Source organism: Suncus etruscus, chromosome 9 (assembly GCF_024139225.1).
Source record: "Suncus etruscus isolate mSunEtr1 chromosome 9, mSunEtr1.pri.cur, whole genome shotgun sequence".
In the NCBI taxonomy this organism is placed as follows: Eukaryota; Metazoa; Chordata; class Mammalia; order Eulipotyphla; family Soricidae; genus Suncus; species Suncus etruscus.
In genome coordinates this window covers 97,133,266-97,153,435 of record NC_064856.1, presented here as the reverse complement: position 1 = coordinate 97,153,435, position 20,170 = coordinate 97,133,266, and the positions used below count along the sequence as shown (strand labels likewise).

The window sequence follows — 20,170 nt, the reverse complement described above, 5'->3', positions numbered from 1 at the left end:
TGACCTTTAATACTTGCTTTGCTGTTCTCAACCTGTGGAACTTTCTCTTTGAACACACTTATGAAACTTCTTTTGAGGAGATGTGTTTGGATGTACCTGCTGGTGCTCAGGGGTCACTCCTGGTTGTGCTTGGGACTCTATGTGATGCTGGGGATTGAACTGGGGTCAGTTGCATGCAAGGCAAGTATTTTACTGACTCTTTGTAGGAACTTAGCATAGGACTAGTTTTTTTTTAAATAACTAAGTTATTTAGGAGTCATAGCTCAGTAAATCCTCTCTGGAAACTACTCTGATATTGAGACATTCTGTTTTGTTTTGCTTTGCTTTGCTTTGCTTTGCTTTGCTTTGCTTTGTTTTGTTTTGTTTTGGGCCACACCCAGTGGTTATTCCTGGCTGTGCACTTAGGAATCACTCTTGGTTGTACTGGGGAAACCATATGGGGTGCTGGGGATTGAACTGTGGTTGATTGCATGCAAGGCAATCAACTGTGCTATCTCTCTGGCCCTAGGGAACTACTTACCAAATTTAGGCTGTAAATTCCGTATAGTTTTTACATACAAAACTTATTGACACCTCAATCAAAGCACAGTAACACCACACCACATGGTCACACCTTCAGTCTTAATTTTGGTCCACATCTGTTGGTTGGTACCCAGATGCATGCTTGACTTTCTCCATTCCTAAATAGTTTGAACTTTACCCCAAAAATGCATTTTTTATAGATTTTTTTAAAACCATATCAGCTGATAGGACTTCAGAAAGTACAAGTCTCGCTTTTTGGTTGAGGAAACATCAATAAGTTGGAACACTTACTTCATTCTCTTTACTTTAGTTCCCTTATCTGAAATGCTGAGTGATATGCTGAAGACTCTTTGAGCACTCAGAAATGACTTACGCAGTAATTTCCAGAAGGTTATGTATTATGGAAATGACTCTTCAGAGACATCAAGATTACAGGGTGATTTAAAAAGTAATTCTGACTGTGTTTCAGAAGAAGATTAGTCACATTCTGCCTACATGGTACTAACATATGGTGCAGTCCTGATGAGCTGCAGAAGTGGGCTGGAATCAAATGCAGTTGGAGAGAGAAGCAGGAATGACTCACTGGGATGAGACAGATTTGTTCTTATGGCAGGACAGTGGAATCAAGGAATTGGTGGTCTTAAAACACACCAGGCTTGAGTGATACATGAATATTATGGAGAAGGAAATTTGGGCTGGTATCATCTGGTATTTCACAGCTGCCTTTTGGTTTTCTTTTTTTGTTAGTTTTGTTTTGTTTTGTTTCTTTAGCCTCACCCAAGGGTTCTCAGAAGTTATTCCTGGCTCTGCATTCAGGGATCTCTTCTGGCACAGCACAGGTCCAGGGAACATGAGGGGTGCTGGAGACCAAACTTGGGGTTAGCTGATGCAAGACAAGCTCCAGCAGGTGGGGGAGTTTTAAAACCCGGTATTTTATATTCTTTTTTTTTTTTTTTTTTTTTTTTTGGATTTTTGGGCCACTCCCGGCGGTGCTCAGGGGTTCCTCCTGGCTGTCTGCTCAGAAATAGCTCCTGGCAGGCACGGGGGACCATATGGGACACCGGGATTCGAACCAACCACCTTTGGTCCTGGATCGGCTGCTTGCAAGGCAAACGCCGCTGTGCTATCTCTCCGGGCCCGGTATTTTATATTCAATGCAGAACCTTGCAGCCCCTGGTTTCTGGGCCTAGTTCCTGGTGTCACTGAAGGGAGAGACCATCCAGCTGAAAATTCACCGATATACTTGCAACATTAGATTCAAACTGGAAATAGAGATTTTTTTGTTTGTTTTTAGTTTTTGGGTTACACCCGGCAGCGCTCAGGGGTTCCTCCTGGCTCTATGCTAAGAAATCGCTCCTGGCAGGCCTGGGGGACAATATGGGATTCCAGAATTCAAACCACTGTCCTTCTGCATGTAAGGCGAATGCCCAACCTCCATGCTATCTCTCTGGCCTCAGAAAGAGATGTTTAGTCTAGAGAAAGCTGCAGATTTGTTTAGCGCTCATAAGTGAGTTTTTATTGCTACATTCAGTTCCAGTTCTACCAAGGAAATAGAAAAAGCTAAAGACAAGGATGAGGAATTTTGAGACTGTAGATATTTAGGGAGGAAGTAGGAAAATAGATTCAATTTTTTTTTTTTTGGCATTTATTTGCCTCCAAATAGAATGCCAAGTGAGGTGACTCGATTTAGTTGTGTATTCTATAGTCCTAGAAGATCCCAGCTAAACAAGATAGGATGGAAAGCGACCAAGAGTATGTGCACACGGTTTTGACAATAACTTTAGAGGATTTAATGTTAGACTGACTTTGTGGCAGGGGTTATTATGTTTATATATTGGTTGTGGCAGTTAAGGAGCTCTTGGCTGTTTAGATGCTTGTTCAGGTGTGACAGGTTATTATGTCTGTACATTAGTCGTGACATATAAGAAGCTTTTCTTGACTATAGACCAAATTTTATTTTGTTTTATTTATATTTTTGGTTTTGTGGCCACACTTGACAGTGCTTAGGGCTTAGTCCTAGCCCTGTACTCTGAGATCAAACCCAGCTCAGCCATGTGCAAGGCTGTACTGTCTCTCTGACTCCAAATTTACTTTAATTCTTAAATAAGGGTTGTTGTAAGTATATATATATATGGGGCCGGAGAGATAGATTGAGGTAAGGCGTTTGCCTTGCATGCAGAAGGTCAGTGGTTCGAATCCCGGCGTCCCATATGGTCCCCTGAGCCTGCCAGGAGCGATTCCTGAGCATAGAGCCAGGAGTAACCCCTGAGCACTGCCAAGTGTGACCCAAAAACCTAAAAGAAGAATATATATGTATATGTGTATATGTATATATATATTTTTTTTTTCTTTGTTTTGTTTTTGGGTTACTCCTGCCTCTGAAATTGCTCCTGGCAAGCTTGGACCATATGGGATGCTGGGATTCGAACTACCGTCCTTTTGCATGCCTTTATGCTATCTCTCCTTCCATGCTATCTCTCCGGCCCCGATATATATAATTCTTTGGGGGGGGGGGTGTTTAGGGCAGTGCTCAGGGCTTATTCCTGGCTCTATGCTCAGAAATCGCCCTTGGCAGGCACAGGGTGCCGGGATTTGAACCACCGTCCTTCTGCATGAAAGGCAAATGCCTTACCTCATCCTATCTCTCCGGCCCTTTTTTTTTTTCTTTTTTTGGTTTTTGGGTCACACCTGGCAGTGCTCAGGGAAAACTACTGGCTCCATGCTCAGAAATTGCTCCTGGCAGGCACGGGGGACCATATGGGAAGCCGGATTCAAACTGATGACCTTCTGCATGAAAGGCAAATGCCTTACCTCCATGCTATCTCTCCGGCCCCCAACCCTTTTTTTTTTTTTTTTTTTTTTTATTTTGTTTTTGGCCACACCTGTGATGCTTAGGAATTTACTCCTTGTAAGCTCAGGGGATCGAACCTGAGTTGGCTGCATGCAAGACAAATTACTATTCGTTATGCCATTGCTCTAGCCCCAAGAATATATTTCTAGTCATTTGAAAAGACTATACAGTAGTACATATAATTTATTTGATTAGTAAATTTAGAGTAGATAAATCAGGGATTTCTGTTCAATGCCAGAAAGCCTGATCCTTGTGTGTCTCAGGTGCCTGGAATATACAAGTAGAAAAGTGGGGGAGGGATTTATTACTCTCACAACTGGGACCATTTGAAGCATATTTCATTAGCAAAATTTTTAGAAGTCAGTTTTAGAAATGGCTTCTCCCAGGTATATGCCACATGGTAGAGATTGAACTAGACTAGGAATAACTTAACTAATTTCATTTTGGTCATGACAGAATGCTCATTGCTTACTCTGGCTCTGTGCTCAGGAATTACTCCTGGCTGTTCTTAGAGGACCATGACGTGTCGAGGATCAAACCTGAATTGGCCTCTCGTTCAAAGCAAGCACCTTACCTGCTCTACCATCTCTCTAAACCTGGAATAACTTTCAGGTCACTTGGAGAAAATCAAGTTTTTTTTTTTTTTTTTTTTTTTTTTTTGGTTTTTGGGCCACACCCAGCGGTGCTCAGGGGTTACTCCTGGCTGTCTGCTCAGAAATAGCTCCTGGCAGGCTCAGGGGACCATATGGGACACCGGGATTCGAACCAACCACCTTTGGTCCTGGATCGGCTGCTTGCAAGGCAAACGCCGCTGTGCTATCTCTCCGGGCCCGAAAATCAAGTTTTTAAACGATGTGATAGCCAGAGTTAACCCCAATTTGTTTTCTTGATTTATAAATTAGGAAACTGAGGCCCAGGAAAATAATTATACAAGATGATGCAGTAGATTACCAGAGCCGGCATTTGTCTAGCAAACTGGCATGTGCATAGCCCATCCCCTCCACTCCCTCAGTTGGGCTGTTGGTGTTTGGTCTGCACCTGGTTCTGCTTGGATGTGACCTCCCTGTTTGGGTGATACTTGGGATATTAAATCGGCATATGTGGTGCTGGGTATTAAACTGGTCAACTCATGCATGGCAAGCCCCTTACCCTCATCTCTCTGGCCACACACTGTCTTTAGTTACCCTAGAGCCTCTATGGCGAACCTATGGCACGAGAAGTCCTTGCAGCTGGCACTCGGGAAGGTCCGCAATTAAGATATGCAGCGAGGCGGGAGGTGAGTGTGCCGGTGACTGCTTTGCAGCTCACCTGGCAACAGGGCCGGACTGGCCATTGGGAGGACCGGGCATTGTGCTGCAGTTTGGGCACTTGGGCTCAAAAAGGCTAGCCATCACTGCCCTAGAGTAGAAAAATGGAGGTGTGGATAGGGACCATTCTAAAACTGGTCTTTCAGGGGCCGGAGCAACAGCACAGTGGCAGGACAGACTTAGGTTCGATCCCTGGCATTCCATATGGTCCCAGAGCCTTCCAGGAGTAATTCTTTTTTTTTTTTGTGTGTGTGTGTGTGTGTGGTTTTTGGGTCACACCTGGCAGTGCTCAGGGGTCATTCCTGGCTCCAGGCTCAGAAATTGCTCCTGGCAGGCACAGGGGACCAAATGGGATGCTAGGATTCGAACCGATGACCTCCTGCATGAAAGGCAAACGCCTTACCTCCATGCTATCTCTCCGGCCCCAGGAGTAATTCTTGAACACAGAGCCAGGAGTAACCACTGAGCACCGCCAGGTGTGGCCTTAAAAACAAAACAAACCAAAGTGGTCTTTCAGCCCCAGAGTCTGATGAAACCGCATTCTCTCTTCAGGAAAACTCATGTGTGACCCTAAGCTTAGCAGAAAATGCCACAGGGTTCATAGCCCAACTCTCCTTTTTCTCCTCAAATTCCCCTTTGGCCTCTGAAGAAATTTGAGGTTATCAAAGTAAGAATTTTTTTGTTTTTGTTTTTGTTTTGGGTCCATACCTGATATAGTTCAGGTTTTATTCTTGGCACACTTGGAGAATTGCATGTGATGCTGGGGATCCTACCTGGTCAGCCATGTGCAAGGCAAATTCCCTACCTACTGTGTACTATCTGTCCAGATGAGAGATGATGAAAAAGGAAAGTTTCAAAAAACCATTGCCGCACTGTACAACAATATCCTTCTGAACTGTATACTTCATTGTGGTTGAGAGAAGTCTTTATGTGGTTTTTGTTTTGGGGTTGCAACTAGGAAGTGCTCGGGGAGTACTCTCTGCTCTGCTCCCTACTTGGTGCTTATGGGACATGGGGTGCTAGGCCATCAACTTGTATCTGATGCATGCTTTGCTCACACGCCAACCTCTCGAGCTGTCTCCCCAGTTCTGTGTATGTAGGTGGTTTTTCTTTGATATTTTTTTAAACCACAATTTGTGTTTTGCTTGAGTTTTGAGGTCACTACTTATGGTGCTTGGGGGTTGAGATTCTTTTTTTGGGGGGGAAGGAGGTGTTGCCCAGAGGTTAAACCAGTGTTGACCTACAAAACAATTTCCCTTTCCTTTCCCTTTCCCTCCCCCCCCTCTCCTCTCTCCTTTCCTTCCTTCTTTGAAATATTTGGGACACTTCTGACTCTTTACTCAGGAATCACTCTTCATATAGGGTGCCCGAGTTCAACCTCGAGTGAGTGGGCCTGGAGCAGGGGTTCTGCGAGCAGTAAAACGTGACAGTAGGCTGGAGCTATAGCACAGCAGATAGGGTATTTGCTTTGCATGCAGTCAACTCAGGTTTGATCCTGGACATCCCATATGGTCCTCAGAGCCCTCTAGGAGTAATTTCTGAGCAAAAAAGTAGGGGTAACCCCCAGATAGGAGGAGTGCCTCCAAGTTTGGCCCCAAAATAAAAACAAACACAAAATCCTATGACAGACATAATCTAGAAAAGAATGGGGCCCGGGAACTCCCAGCCTCACGGACTGAGTGAGCCAACTGTCTTCCAAATATGATATTTATTGTTCAGGGTCTGTCAACATGGGAGGAAGGGCAGATGTTATTAATAGACAGAAGTACATGCCTAATGCTAACCAAGCCTAGTGAGTCTTTACATTTCAAAAGGCGTGTGTGAAGGGAAGCAGAAGCTAGGGCAAAGTCTCTATGGACTGTCTTTCTCTGGGAGAGATGGCAGACTAAAGAGTAATACAAGACTTTTATCAGCAAAGCATTCTTTGCTGAGGCCTATATTTAGGTAATTCAAATTAAGAGTCCTTAAATTATCTCTTTTACCACTCCACAGACTATCAGCTCTCTAGCTAAACTTATTTAATTTTTGGATGTCTTCATATACAACTGGGGCTCTACTTGGGGAACCATGTTGGGTGCTAAGGACAGAATGAAACCAGGTTGAACACACACTATACTATCACTCCAGTCCTGTACTATCTGGCCCACCACCATTTGTCTTGTAAAGCTGGGGGCAAAGTTGTCTTTAAGTAAAAGATGAACATTCTGGCCAATAGAGAAGGAGATGAGATAGAGATCCATTTATAAACTGTTAGGGTCAGAAAGAGGACACACATAGATGACTCAGTCAGTGGAGTCAGACACCCTAAACTTAAGTCTGAATCATGGATATAACAGCCAAAGAGCAAGCAGAACTGGCGGGGAATTTTGTACACCATGCAGAAATGTTTCATTTTCTCCCACTTGACCACAACAAGCAGCAACAGCCACATAACTGGATGCAGCACACTTGACTTGCATGTATGAGGCTCTGGGTTCCCTCTTGGGTATCACACATGAAACAAAACCCCAAAACCACAAAAACCAAGCCTGATGTACATTGGAAAGAGACTTTGTGGAAATAAATGATGGGATTGCAGTTGAATATGTTACAATGTGCCATTTTAATTGATCTCCATTTTAATTTAAGGATTTTTGTTGGTTTTGGGCAACACCCAGCAATGCTCAGGGTTTATCCCCCCCCTTTTTTTTGTTCTTCTTTGGGTCACACCTTGTGGTGCTCAGGGGTTATTCCTGGCTCTGAGCTCACACCTGGCAGGCTTGGGGAACCATACGGGATTCTAATCAATGTCGGTTGTGGGTTGGGTGCTTGCAAGGCAAAAGCCCTACCGCTGTGCTATCTTTCCAGCCCCAGGAATATATTTTTAAAATAATGTGAACACCATGCTTAAAAGTTATTCATAATACAAGTTGAGGCATTCAATGTTCTAACACCAGTCCACCACCAGTGTGACCTTCCCTCCACCATCGCCCAAGACTGCCCCCTCTAGATGGCACACATTCACTTCATATTATTTGTTATAGCAAAATGGCCTATGGAATCATCAGAAAACAACAAAAAATCAATTAGTGGGGGCAGGTGCAGTGGCGGGGCATTTGCCCTGTATGCAAGTTGACTCAGGACAAACCTTGGTTCGATCCCCAGAGTCCCATATGGTCCCCCAAGCAGGAGCTATTTCTGAGCTTGTGGTCAGGATTAACCGCTGAGCTTCACCAGGTATGGCCCAACCCCCTCCCCCCAAATCAATTAGTGATATTGTTATATCTCACAGTGGTGTTAACCAAAGCCCTTGTCTGAGGATTTACTGAGCTGGTTGGTTCTGGTTAAGTTCTCTGACTTTCTTTTAAGGCATTGAGCTTAGTGGTGGTAGTTTCAGCTGATTGATTATATGTTTGCTTTGTTTTAAATTTTAGTCACCATGATTTAGTTTTTCAGTGCTCTCAATGATTTCATTACTAGATAGTTAGAGAGACTTTATCTGTCTTATCTTTATTTTTGGGGGGTTGAGGGGTCTACCTGGCTATGCTCAGGAATCACTCCCAGAACAGTTTGTGCCTAGCCCCTATACTCATCTTAAATTGTCTCTTTCCTCAGGCTTAATTAGAAAGGACAGAGAACACCCCAAAAGTTAGGATTTACAGGGGGGGAAGGGTCATAATCTGGCAGTACTTAGAGTTTACTGCTTGCTCTGTGTTCAGGAATTATTTTTGTGCAAAACAAGAGCAAAACAAGAGCTCTATCTCTTGTACTATTTCTCTGATCCCGGTTTATAACTTTTAAATACCAAATTCCTTCAGTTTCAGAATGTATGCACTATCATTGATGGCACCTTAAGATTATTCATTTGTCGGGGCCGGGCGGTGGCGCTGGAGGTAAGGTGCCTGCCTTACCTGCGCTAGCCTAGGAGACGGACCGCGGTTCGATCCCCCGGCGTCCCATATGGTCCCCCAAGCCAGGAGCGACTTCTGAGCGCATAGCCAGGAGTAACCCCTGAGCGTTACCGGGTGTGGCCCAAAAACCAAAAAAAAAAAAAAAAAAAAAAAAAAAGATTATTCATTTGTGGGGCCAGAGAGATAGCATGGAGGTAAGGCATTTGCCTTTCATGCAGAAGGTCATCAGTTCGAATCCCTGCATCCCATATGGTCCCCCGTGCCTGCCAGGAGCAATTTCTGAGCCTGGAGCCAGGAATAACCCCTGAGCACTGCCAGGTGTGACCCAAAAACCACACACACACACACACACACACACACACACACACACACACACACACACACACAGATTATTCATTTGTGTTATCCTATTCTTTTTTTGGGGGGAGGGGTCACACCCAGCAGTGCTCAGGGGTTACTCCTGGCTCTGTACTCAGAAATCACTAATGGGCAGGCTGAGGGGACCATATGGAATTCGAACCACCATCCATCCTGGGTTGGTTGTGTGCAAGATAAACGCCCTACTTCTATGCTCTCTCTCCGGTCCCTATGTTATCCTATTCTAGCAATAGAAAAACCTGTCAACTATTCATCTCAAAGCGGAAAAATAAAAAGGACGACTAATTTTTTTAGAATTAGTCAGGCTTACTTTTCTGTTTGTCTGGTGACCTGGGGTTACCTTGAGAGTTAGGAGGTAGGCCCCTGAGCGCATTTCTGACATGTCAAGTGACATTTATCATCAACTGTGAGAAAGCCAAATGTTTTGATGCCTACTCAGTTGCTCTTGACAAGGGCACAGATATAACAGACATTGCACAGCTCACAATTTATGTCCGTGGTGTTGATTGCAATTTTGAATTGACAGAGGAGCTGCTCACAATAATTCCAATGCATGGCCAGACCACCGCTAATGAGATATTTCGACATCTGTGTGATGCCATTGAGAATGCAGGTTTGCCATGGAAGAGGTTTGTTGGAATAATAACTGATGGAGTGCCATCAATGACAGGGAGGAAAAATGGACTGGTGGCACTTGTTCAAAAAAAAACTTGAAGAGGAGGGTGTAAAGAAGGCCATTGCTCTTCACTGCATTATCCAACAGCAGGCCCTTTGCAGTAAATGCCTGCCGTGTGACAATGTGATGTCTGTTGTTGTGAAATGCATCAACCAAATCAGATCCAGGGGCTTAAAGCACAGGAGGTTCCGTGTTTTTTTTTTAGAGGAAATGGAGTCAGAATATGGTGATGTGCTCTATTTCACCGAGGTACGTTGGCTCAGCAGGGAAATGTCCTGAAAATATTTTTTGAGTTGAGAGAAGTGAAAGCCTTCATGGAGAAGGATGGGAATGCTGTTTCTGAGTTGAGTGATGACAAATGGCTCATGGACTTAGCTTTTCCTATTGACATCACACATAAGCTGAATGTACTAAACAAGATGTTACGAGGCCGGGCAGCTTATCAGTGCTGCCTATGACAATATGAGAGCATTCTCCACAAAACTTGTGTTATGGAAATCCCAGTTCTCTCAGACAAACCTTTGCCATTTCCCAGCATGCAAGGAACTTGTGGATGCAGGCACACCGTTCAGTGATGAGAAATATGTTGGTGCTATTTTTAAGCTAGAGAAGGAATTTGATCATAGATTTGCAGACTTCAAAAAGCACAGACCACTTTCCAAATTTTTGTGGACCCCTTTTCCAAGATGCCCCTCCTGTGCTTTAAATGGAGCTTATTGACCTGCAGTGTAACTCTGATCTCAACGCCAAGTTCAGGGAGATTAGTGGAAAAGCAGACATGCATGGGCAATTTTTGAGAGAATTGCCCCCCAGCTTCCCTGAGCTTTCCTGAATGTTCAAGCGCACCATGGGCCTTTTTGGGAGCACATATTTGTGTGAAAAGTTATTCTCTACATTGAACTTCATAAGTCAAAGTACAGGTCTAGACTTAATGATGATCATCTTCAAGCCATACTGAGGGTCTCAACTGCTTCCTCTGTAAAGCCAAATGTGGTTCAGATTTGTGAGAAGAAGCGCTGTCAAGTCTCTGGCAGCAAGGAATAGGCAAAAGATGCCATGTTCAGAAGAGCTGTTCATGATCTTTACTCAATGTTCTATTCATGTTCAGAAGAAATAATTAAAACTGTTAATAATGATGTTTGAAGACTTTTTTTTTTTTGTGAAATCTCTTATGCTGCCCTGCCTCACCCCGATTTTGCCTCCTGCGGCCCCCAGGTAAATTGAGTTTGAGACCCCTGCCTTAGGTCCTGGATCAGCTGCTTGCTGTGCTATCTCTCCGGCCCCTGTAGTTGGTGATTCAATGTATAGTGAATAAGAGTGACTGAATGACCAGCAGCCATTTTTCTGGAAAGAAGAATCTTTGTAGAAACTAAATGACTAGCAGAAAAGTTGGTGCAATTTAAAGAGGGTCAGAATGACAGTACAGCAGGTAGGTTGTTTTGCCTTGCCAGGTTCTTTTTGTGGTGGTGTTTTTTTTTTTTTGGGGGGGTGGGGGTCCACACCCGGCAACGCTCAGGGGTTACTCCTGGCTCTATGCTTAGAAATCACTCCTGGCAGGCTCGGGGGACCATATGGGATGCCTAGATTCGAACCACCATCCTGCATGCAAGGCAAAAACTATCTCTCCGGCCCCGCTTACCCAGGTTCAATCCCTGACATCACTATGGTTCTCCAGTACTTCCAGGAGTGAGGCAATCTTCCTACCTGTCATACTGTCCCCAGCATCAAGTTCCTTATCATTTTTGATTTATTCTACCTTTAATAGCCCTTGGCCTCTCTGCTTTATATCCTTATATCTCCCAGAATAAAGTCAAAAGGAGAAGTTTTATGCCAGAGACATCTCAAAATAATGCTGTCTGTAAAATACAGACTGCACCTTCTTGATGGTAGCCACACTTTTTGGTTTTCTTTTGGGTCATACCCAGTGTTGCTCAGGGTTTACTACGTGCACTGTCTGTGCTCAGAGATCACTCCTGGCAGTGTTCAAGAGACCACACAGGGTGCTAGAGCCTAACCGGTACTAGCCATTTGCAAGGCATGCACCTGTCCGCTGCACTCTCTCCAGACTAGGTGGCCACATTTTTTATCAGCTTGACTTCTGGAGTGAGTTAGTGCAGAGGTCAGAAAGATAAGCTCTCCACAGTCTGAGTGCTTGGATCTGCGTGCAGGAAGCCTTGGTCTGAGTCCCTTGTGCTGCATTTCTCCCCAAGCTTGGAGAAGCTACCAGCATTACTTGGGTGTAGTCAAATTCTAGAGGGTGGGGGCGAGACTTATGAATAAAAACCATGCACAGTACACACCTTTTGCAGATTATTTTAACATCTGAGTTTTTAGCGTTGGTCCACTGTTGGTGTACCTATCTGAGACCCGCCCATTAATGGGAGGGGTCTTGGGAACTGAATATTAGGTGTGACCTTACCTGCAAGACCCCGCCCATTCCTGGGAGGGGTCTTGGAATAGGTAGATAAACCCTGAAGCCAGGGAATTATTTGATTCTACAGTCCACCTTGAAAGTTGATAGTGATACAGGATTGAATTAAGTGTTGTCAAGTTAGTAAATGAGTTCCTTTATAGATGTTGGCGATTTTAAGATAGGTTTCAATAAATGCTTTCAGAAGTTTTTTTGTTATTGCTATCAGACTGCCTTAAAAATGTTTGGAAATACAAATCCCTGGATGTAGCGAAATCAGAAACTATTTTTTTCTGCATGAGAACTCAGGCTAAAATACTTAAATGCCAATTTTTTTTTTTTTTTTTTTTGGTTTTTGGGCCACACCCGGTAACGCTCAGGGGTTACTCCTGGCTATGCGCTCAGAAGTCGCTCCTGGCTTGGGGGACCATATGGGACGCCGGGGGATCGAACCGCGGTCCGTCTCCTAGGCTAGCGCAGGTAAGGCAGGCACCTTACCTCCAGCGCCACCGCCCGGCCCCTTAAATGCCAATTTTTTGAAGGGGTTGCACATCTCTGGTGCCCAAGGATGACTTCTGATGGGACGCTAGTGACCATATGTGGTGTTGGGGATAAAACCTGGCTCAGTTTACCCGCTGTACTCTCTTCGATACCTTTTTTTTTTTTTTTTTTTTGGTTTTTGGGTCACACCTGGCGGTGCTCAGGGGTTACTCCTGGCTGTCTGCTCAGAAATAGCTCCTGGCAGGCACGGGGGACCATATGGGACACCGGGATTCGAACCAACCACCTTTGTTCCTGGATCGGCTGCTTGCAAGGCAAACGCCGCATCTCGCTGCTGTGCTGTCTCTCCGGGCCCACTTCGATACCTTTTTTATGCTTGTCAGGAAACATCTTTGTTGGAGCTAGGGATATGGCTCAGTAGGAGAGCCCGGGCCTTACATGTTCAGGCTATCAATTGATTCTCACCGTCTCATAAGCACCTAGAACTAGCCAGATGTGACCCAAAACCACAAATTTAAAAAGAAAAGAAGTAAAAAGAAGCATGTCTCTTCTTGGAGTGTCTTATGTTTTGGCTCTGGCTCTAACTTTTATCATTCTTTGTACTTTCTAGTGGAGACATTACCCTTGGCGGCAGTTCTGTGGAGACAGTGGTATAGCTGGGCAGGGTTTGGAGATGTGAGCCGTGTATAGAAGCAGTCTTTGCTTGCAAGATTGTCTGGTTGAGTTTAAAAATAAAACATTGGTTTTGTGGTTCTCTGTTTGCTTTACCTTCAGTTTAAACCCCTTCTCCCCTTAAAATTTTTATTTGTTTGTTTCAGTGGTTACCCACAGCCCTTGAGCCTCTTATACACAGATGCTATGTACTGGATTATTTACAAGGCAGGAACTTGGTTGCCTCTGAAGTGTTTTAAGCCCTGCACCTACCTATTCCAGAAGGTTGCTTTGGGGGGAAAAGCATGTGTCTTCACATTAATAACACCATCTTTAAATGCGTAGCGAGTTTATGCAGTCTTTTCTGCAGTTTCCCACCCAAAACTAGTTCTTATGAACCAATTGTGTCAGTGACCTAGATGTACTGGAAATCCATTTGCTATTTGTAATATTTAGGGCCAAGTCTTTTTCTAAACTACTTAAAATTTGATTTGGGTGGGGGTGGGCTGCATACCCAGCAGTGCTCGGGGCTTAACTCAGGACAGCCCCAGGGAGTCATAAGTGATGCCAGAGATTAAATCCGGGTTGGCTGGCTGCTTGCACCCTTCCCTATTCCTCTGGCCCACACTTAACCATCTTTTTTTGTTTGTTTGTTTCTGCTTTTGAGCCACACCCAGTGGTGCTCAGGGGTTATTCCTGGCTCTATCCTCAGAAATTACTCCTGGTGGGCTGGGGGACCATATGGAATGCTGGGAATTGAACCCAGGTCTGTTGTATGCAAGGCAAATGTCATATCCACTGTGCTCTCTTTCTGGCCCCTACTTTCCATCTTTTTTTTTTTGTTTTGTTTTGTTTTGGTTTTTAGTTTTTGGGTCACACCCGGCGGTGCTCAGGGGTTACTCCTAGCTGTCTGATCAGAAATAGCTCCTGGCAGGCACGGGGGACCATATGGGACACCGGGATTCGAACCAACCACCTTTGGTCCTGGATTGGCTGCTTGCAAGGCAAATGCCGCTGTGCTATCTCTCCGGGCCCCAATCTTTTTTTTTTTTTTTAAGGCCACACCCGTTTGATGCTCAGGGGTTACTCCTGGCTAAGTGCTCAGAAATTGCCCCTTGCTTGGGGGGACCATATGGGACGCCGGGGGATCGAACCACAGTCCTTCCTTGGCTAGCGCTTGCAAGGCAGACACCTTACCTCTAGCGCCACCTAGCCAGCTCCTACTTTCCATCTTTTTTTTTTTTTTTTTTTGGTTTTTGGGCCACACCTGTGACACTCAGGGTTACTCCTGGCTATGCGCTCAGAAGTCGCTCCTGGCTTGGGGGACCATATGGGACGCCGGGGGATCGAACCGCGGTCCGTCTCCTAGGCTAGCGCAGGCAAGGCAGGCACCTTACCTCCAGCGCCACCGCCCGGCCCCTACTTTCCATCTTTTAAATTGTTTTTTTTTTGTTATTTTAGAGGTGTTAGGGATTTGGGGCACTTTCACTATTGCTTTGCTTAGTAACTATTTCTGATTTCAGCAGTACTCTGGGCCATATCTGGTGCTGGGGATCAAATGGTAGGGGTCTAATAAACAGGGGCAGCACCTTACCTTTTGGCACTACTAAGTTGGTTTTACTTGCTTATTGATTTGGGGGCCAAACCGAGCCATGGTCAGGAATGATGGCTCTGTTCTGTAGCAGTTCAGTTGCTCTTGGTGCTGGGGAGACCAAGGAGTGCTAGGGATCTCACATAGGGTCTCCTGAGCTCTCTCTTTTACTTTGATGTCCCTAAGTTGGTGATTTTGGGTTTTGTTTTGCTTGTTTGTTTTTTTTGGTTTTTGGGTCACACCTGGCAGCGCTCAGGGGTTACTCCTGGCTCTACGCTCAGAATCGCTCCTGGCAGGCTCAGGGGACCATATGGGATGCTGGGATTCGAACCACCGACCTTCTGCATGCAGGGCAAATGCTTTATATCCAGGCTATCTCTCCGGCCCCTGTTTGGTTTTTGGGCCACAGTGCTATGGGGTCACTCCTGGCAGAACTCTGTTTGACTGTATGCGTTGCCAGGGACAGGTTGGCCTCATGCAAGGCAAGTGCCCTCTATGCTTGTACTGACTTTCCAGAATTGATACTTTAATCTTTTATAAAGATGTCAAAACGGGCCCGGAGAGATAGCACAGCAGCGTTTGCCTGCAAACAGCTGATCCAGGACCAAAGGTGGTTGGTTCAAATCCCGGTGTCCCATATGGTCCCCCGTGCCTGCCAGGAGCTGTTTCTGAGCAGACAGCCAGGAGTAACCCCTGAGCACTGCCGGGTGTGACCCAAAAACCAAAAAAAAAAAAAAAAAAAATGTCAAATCTATTGTACCTTTGAACTATTGTGTACTTTGAAAAATGGGGGAAAGGTGGGGCTCCTTTACTTGAATCTTCAAAGGTGGCAGACTTTCTTTGGAAAGAAGCTACATAAATGGGGAAGGGGGGCGGGGAAAGAAACTACTGTATTTTCCGGCATATAAGACGACTTTTGAAACAACAAAAAAAAAGTCAACCGAAAATCGGGGGTTGTCTTATACGCCGAGTATATCCGGAAAAATGTTTCAGTATGCCACTAAACGAAAATTGTCTGAATATTGCCACAAAACGAATTTTCCAGCTCGATCCTGCACCAATTACTGCAAGGCTGCTTGGACCGCCTCTCTAACTCAGCCAATCCAAGCAGGCTTTTGATGCATGCAAATTAGACAATGTTCTGGACCAGAATCTACCCTGTAAAAAGCCTGCTCAGATTGGCCAGAGTCAGAGAGGAAGTCTATGACAGTATATAACCTTTAAACCTTTGCTTGTTGTGGTTGGCTCACTGTGGTACATACAGTTGCAGCACAGGAACGTTCTGTCTGATACAGCGAATATAGGCCTAAACCTATGTTTTAACTGCAAAATTAGGGGGTCGTCTTATATGCCGGAAAATACGGTACATAAATGAGATGATAAGAAATGTAGGCAAGGGGTTGGAGTGGTGGTGCAAGCAACAGAGTGTCTGCCTTGCTGGAGCTAGCTTAGGACGGACCATGGTTCGATCCCCCGGCGTCCCATATGGTCCCCCAAACTAGGAGTGATTTCCGAGTTCATAGTCAGGAGTAACCCCTGAGCGTCACCGGGTGTGGCCCAAAATTGGAGGGAGGGAGGGAGGAAAGGAGGTAGGAAGGAAGGAAGGAAGGAAGGAAGGAATGGGAAGGAAGGAAGGAAGGAAGGAAGGAAGGAAGGAAGGAAGGAAGGAAGGAAGGAAGGAAGGAAGGAAGGAAAAGGAAGGAAGGAAGGAAGGAAGGAAGGAAGGAAGGAAGGAAGGAAGGAAGGAAGGAAGGAAGGCAGGCAGGCAGGCAGGCAGGCATAGCCCACTTACTTTTGTTTTCTTGGTTTTTTTAGAGTGAAGACATAGTCCAGAGAGGGAGGTGGAAAGCCACAGGTATGGGCTAACCTGGGTGGGTGTGTTCTCTGGCATCTCTTGACCTTCCCTGCATGAGCTTGTGCAGATAGGGGAAAATTTCCTTCAAGATGTGATGGCTTCCCTTTCCCCCCCTGTATTGAGATAGAAGTTCCCACTCTTGGGAAGCTAGAACTGGTTTCTTAGTTTCCTGGTGTTGGCCAACTTTCTCTTTAGCTGTTTCACTGGATAGCTTAATTCCTCCCCCCCCTCCCCGCCAGGGTGGGATGGAAGGAGGAGGTCTTAGAGAGAGATTGGGGAGACACCCAGTATAGTTCACAGTGCAGCTATCTTCCCATTATTCTACTTTATGCTTGGGAGACCCCCAAGTGAGTGGATTCCTTTCATACCGTATTAAGTGTATATCCTAGACCAGAATTCATTCAGCAAACTAATTTTTTTAACACCTGTTAAAATTTTAACAGTAATATTGTTACCAACTAGTAAGTTCCAAAACTACTTGGAACTTGAAGGTTGTTTATTAGAATTAGTGGTAAAACTTCAAGGAAGATGCTGAATACACTAAGATAGAAGATCTTTTTTTTTTTTTTTTGTCTTTTTATTTGTTTCTTGTTGGAGAAGGAAATAATAATTATGGGTAGCAAAAGAAAATGTTAAAAAAAATGGGGAGAGGTTCCGGAGAGATAGAATGGATGTAGGGCTTTTGCCTTGCATGCAGGAGGACGGTGGTTTTAATCCTGGCATCCCATATGGTCCCCCGAGCCTGCCAGGAGCGATTTCTGAGCATAGAGCCAGGAGTAATCCCTGAGCGCTGCTGGGTGTGACCCCCCCCCCCAAAAAAAAAGGGGAAAAAGGCTAGAGAGAGTACAGCAGGTAGGGTATTTGCCTTGCATGCAGCTAGCTTAAGTTTGATCCCCAACATCTCATATAGTTTCTCGAGAACTGCCAAGAGTAATTCCAGGGTGTAGATCTAGAAATAACCCTTGAGCATCAGTGAGTATGAACCAAAATATCAAAGCAAAAAAAAAAAAAAACACAATTAAAAAAACAACAACAAACTTCTTTGTATCTCCAAAGTGGAGTCCTCATGCCTTAACAATGATTTTTGGCTATCTAAGGCAATGATTCAATGCTTGGATTCAAGGCTTTGGTACTTCTTGGGCCCTGTAATGTTAGGGTTACCTGAGACAGGTCAGAGGGTTGGGGATCATTTGTCCCTGGGAATTCAGCTGGAGCTAGTGACATGTGAGACAGTGCCTTAACCCTGTACTCTGGAGCTTAAATTTTCTAGATCTCAAAAGGGTGGTAATTTTTCCCATCAGCCATTGTCATATCCTCTGTATGCCACATAATTTTACAGCCATGCCAACTTAAACCATTACATTACAAAACTCTCAGTGCCTTTTAGCAAAGTAATTTTAAACTTTAAATTGGGAGGAGGGGTCCAGAGAGAAAGTACAGAACTTAAGGTGCTTGCCTTGAATGCTATAATCCAGGCATTACGTTTGGTCCCCAAGAGTGATCCTTGAGCATTGGAGCCAGAAGTAATTGTGGTTCAAATGCCCCTCCCCCTGCTACCCCAAATAAATCTCAAGGATTTTAAAAAATGTTTTAATAATCATGTTTAATATATTTGAAAAATAAAAGGGTCCCCAAAAGAGAGATGCAGAGAGAATTAGATAGGTATTAAGTATATAAGATACTGGTTGAAATTTTCTAGGAGACCCACTTTTTGGGGGCCCATATCCTGGGTTTTCAGAACTTTACTCCTGACTCTGTGCTCAGGAATCACTCTTGGTGGGGATTGGAGTACCATGTAGGGTGTTGGTTATTAAACCCGGGTCAACCTCCTGCAGTATGGATCTTACCAAGTATACTATATTTCCGGACCCCCACTAGTTTTATTTTCTTTAACGAGAGTCCTCTGTGTTGCTCAGGGCCCATAAGGAGCATAAACTGATTCTTGCAGGGAAGGGATGATGCTGAAGTGCCAGAGATCCATTTTAGGGTCTCACAATGGTAGGCCTGTGATCCACCACTGGAGCAATCTCCCTGGGCCAGTCTCAGTTTGTTTTGGGCCACACTGGCTCTGTGCTCAGGGGTTGTTACTTGCTTTGTTCAGGATTGGTTACTGGGGATTCAAGCCTGCAAATTATTTGCTTTAGTCTTTGAAACATCTCTGGCAGCAACGAACTGTACTTAAAGCACTGGGTTTTCTGATCTGTAATTCTAGTCTATGAAAAATTTAAAGGTAAAAATTTAAATTAACATTAATTAATTTTAAATTAATCTGGTTGCTGCCCTTGTAGTTGGGGAGGGTTTTGGGTAGGGCATCAAGTTATTCCTGGCTATTCCTGGCCCTGTGCTCAGGAGTGACCCCTAGTGGCACTCTCAAAACCACACACATATATTTATATGTGGTTCTGGGGTTTTGAACTAGGGTTTGTAGGACTCAAGGCAAGAAACTCCTGTATTTGGTTGGTTGTTTCCAGCTGCTTGCTTTTCATCTGCATTCTTTCAATCATCTTAACTGGGAAAATTAATCAGCCTACCTATCTGAGATTCTAACTTACCCCTAGATTTTAACATGTTTTCTCATATAGACTGTTGATGATTTTTAATGACACAAGTTCTCTTAGATTCAGCAGTGGGCTTTGGGCTTTGGTTTCCTTCAATGTTCATGTAGCTTGGCTTAAGTGTTTTGTCCTTTAAAACCCATTAGATTGTTGGGGTGATGTATAAAGTCTATTCACGTGTCATGGAACTCCTAGGTTTCATCCATCAGAATAGATAATCCAATGTTGGTGTAAGCTTCCAGGGCACCTTTTCCAGCTAGTTTTTCTTCTTCATTCATGGCAAAACAGAATCTTCAGATCTAGTTTCTAAACTCTTAATTTGCATCCCAGTATTTTAAATTGCAAATGTGCTGCCTCTGTTTTGCCTGTTCTTCTTATCTACTGGCTCTCTGCTACAGCAGCCTGATTATTCCTGCACTCACGTAAAATCAAGTTTTCATCTGCGACCCTTCGAAAAAAAAAGTAGAGAATATTCCAAGCAAAGAAAGCTGAGACAGATAAACAACCAGGGAAGGAAAAGGAAACCATCAGTTCATAGGAGAGGACAGGTGGGGCAAGGTTATAGCAGCTGAGGGAAGGTCATAGCTAACTGTATAGTGGACCTCGTGTTGCACACTAAGTCTTGCCGCCATCTCTTTATAATGCATCTTTTGGCAGGGAAGCCTGGACTGTGTTCCTGGACCCAGTGATAACACAGCAGCATGCATTGCATGTCACTGACCCAGGTTCAATTCCTGGCATCCGTCCACTTCCTCAAGTACAGCCAGGAGTTGAGTCCTGTGTGCAGAGCCAGCAGAGTAACTTCTGAGTTACTGAGTACTGCCAACTGTAGCCCCCCTCAAAAAAACAAACAAACAAACAAACAAACAAAAAAGAAGAGAACAAAAAGGAAAAACGGAAAATTTTTTCTGGGATTAGGCTTTTTTTTTAGGGGGGGGGCACTCCCAGCAACACTGATTACTCCTAGCCTCTATGCTCAGAAA

At 44.6% G+C, this 20,170-nt stretch overlaps 1 protein-coding gene across 3 annotated transcripts in view; it reads left to right on the top strand.

Moving 5' to 3' along the window:
- Nucleotides 1–20,170, top strand: part of CELF1 (CUGBP Elav-like family member 1) — a 111,937-nt gene that overhangs the window by 53,793 nt on the left and 37,974 nt on the right. For 2 of the 3 annotated variants that reach the window (XM_049779673.1, XM_049779675.1), the window contains one exon: nucleotides 16,593–16,632. The exons of the other annotated variant lie outside the window; for it this stretch is intronic. The gene's annotated coding sequence lies outside the window, so the exon portion shown is untranslated. The remainder of the gene's footprint in view (nucleotides 1–16,592; nucleotides 16,633–20,170) is intronic. 3 annotated transcript variants of the gene reach the window in all.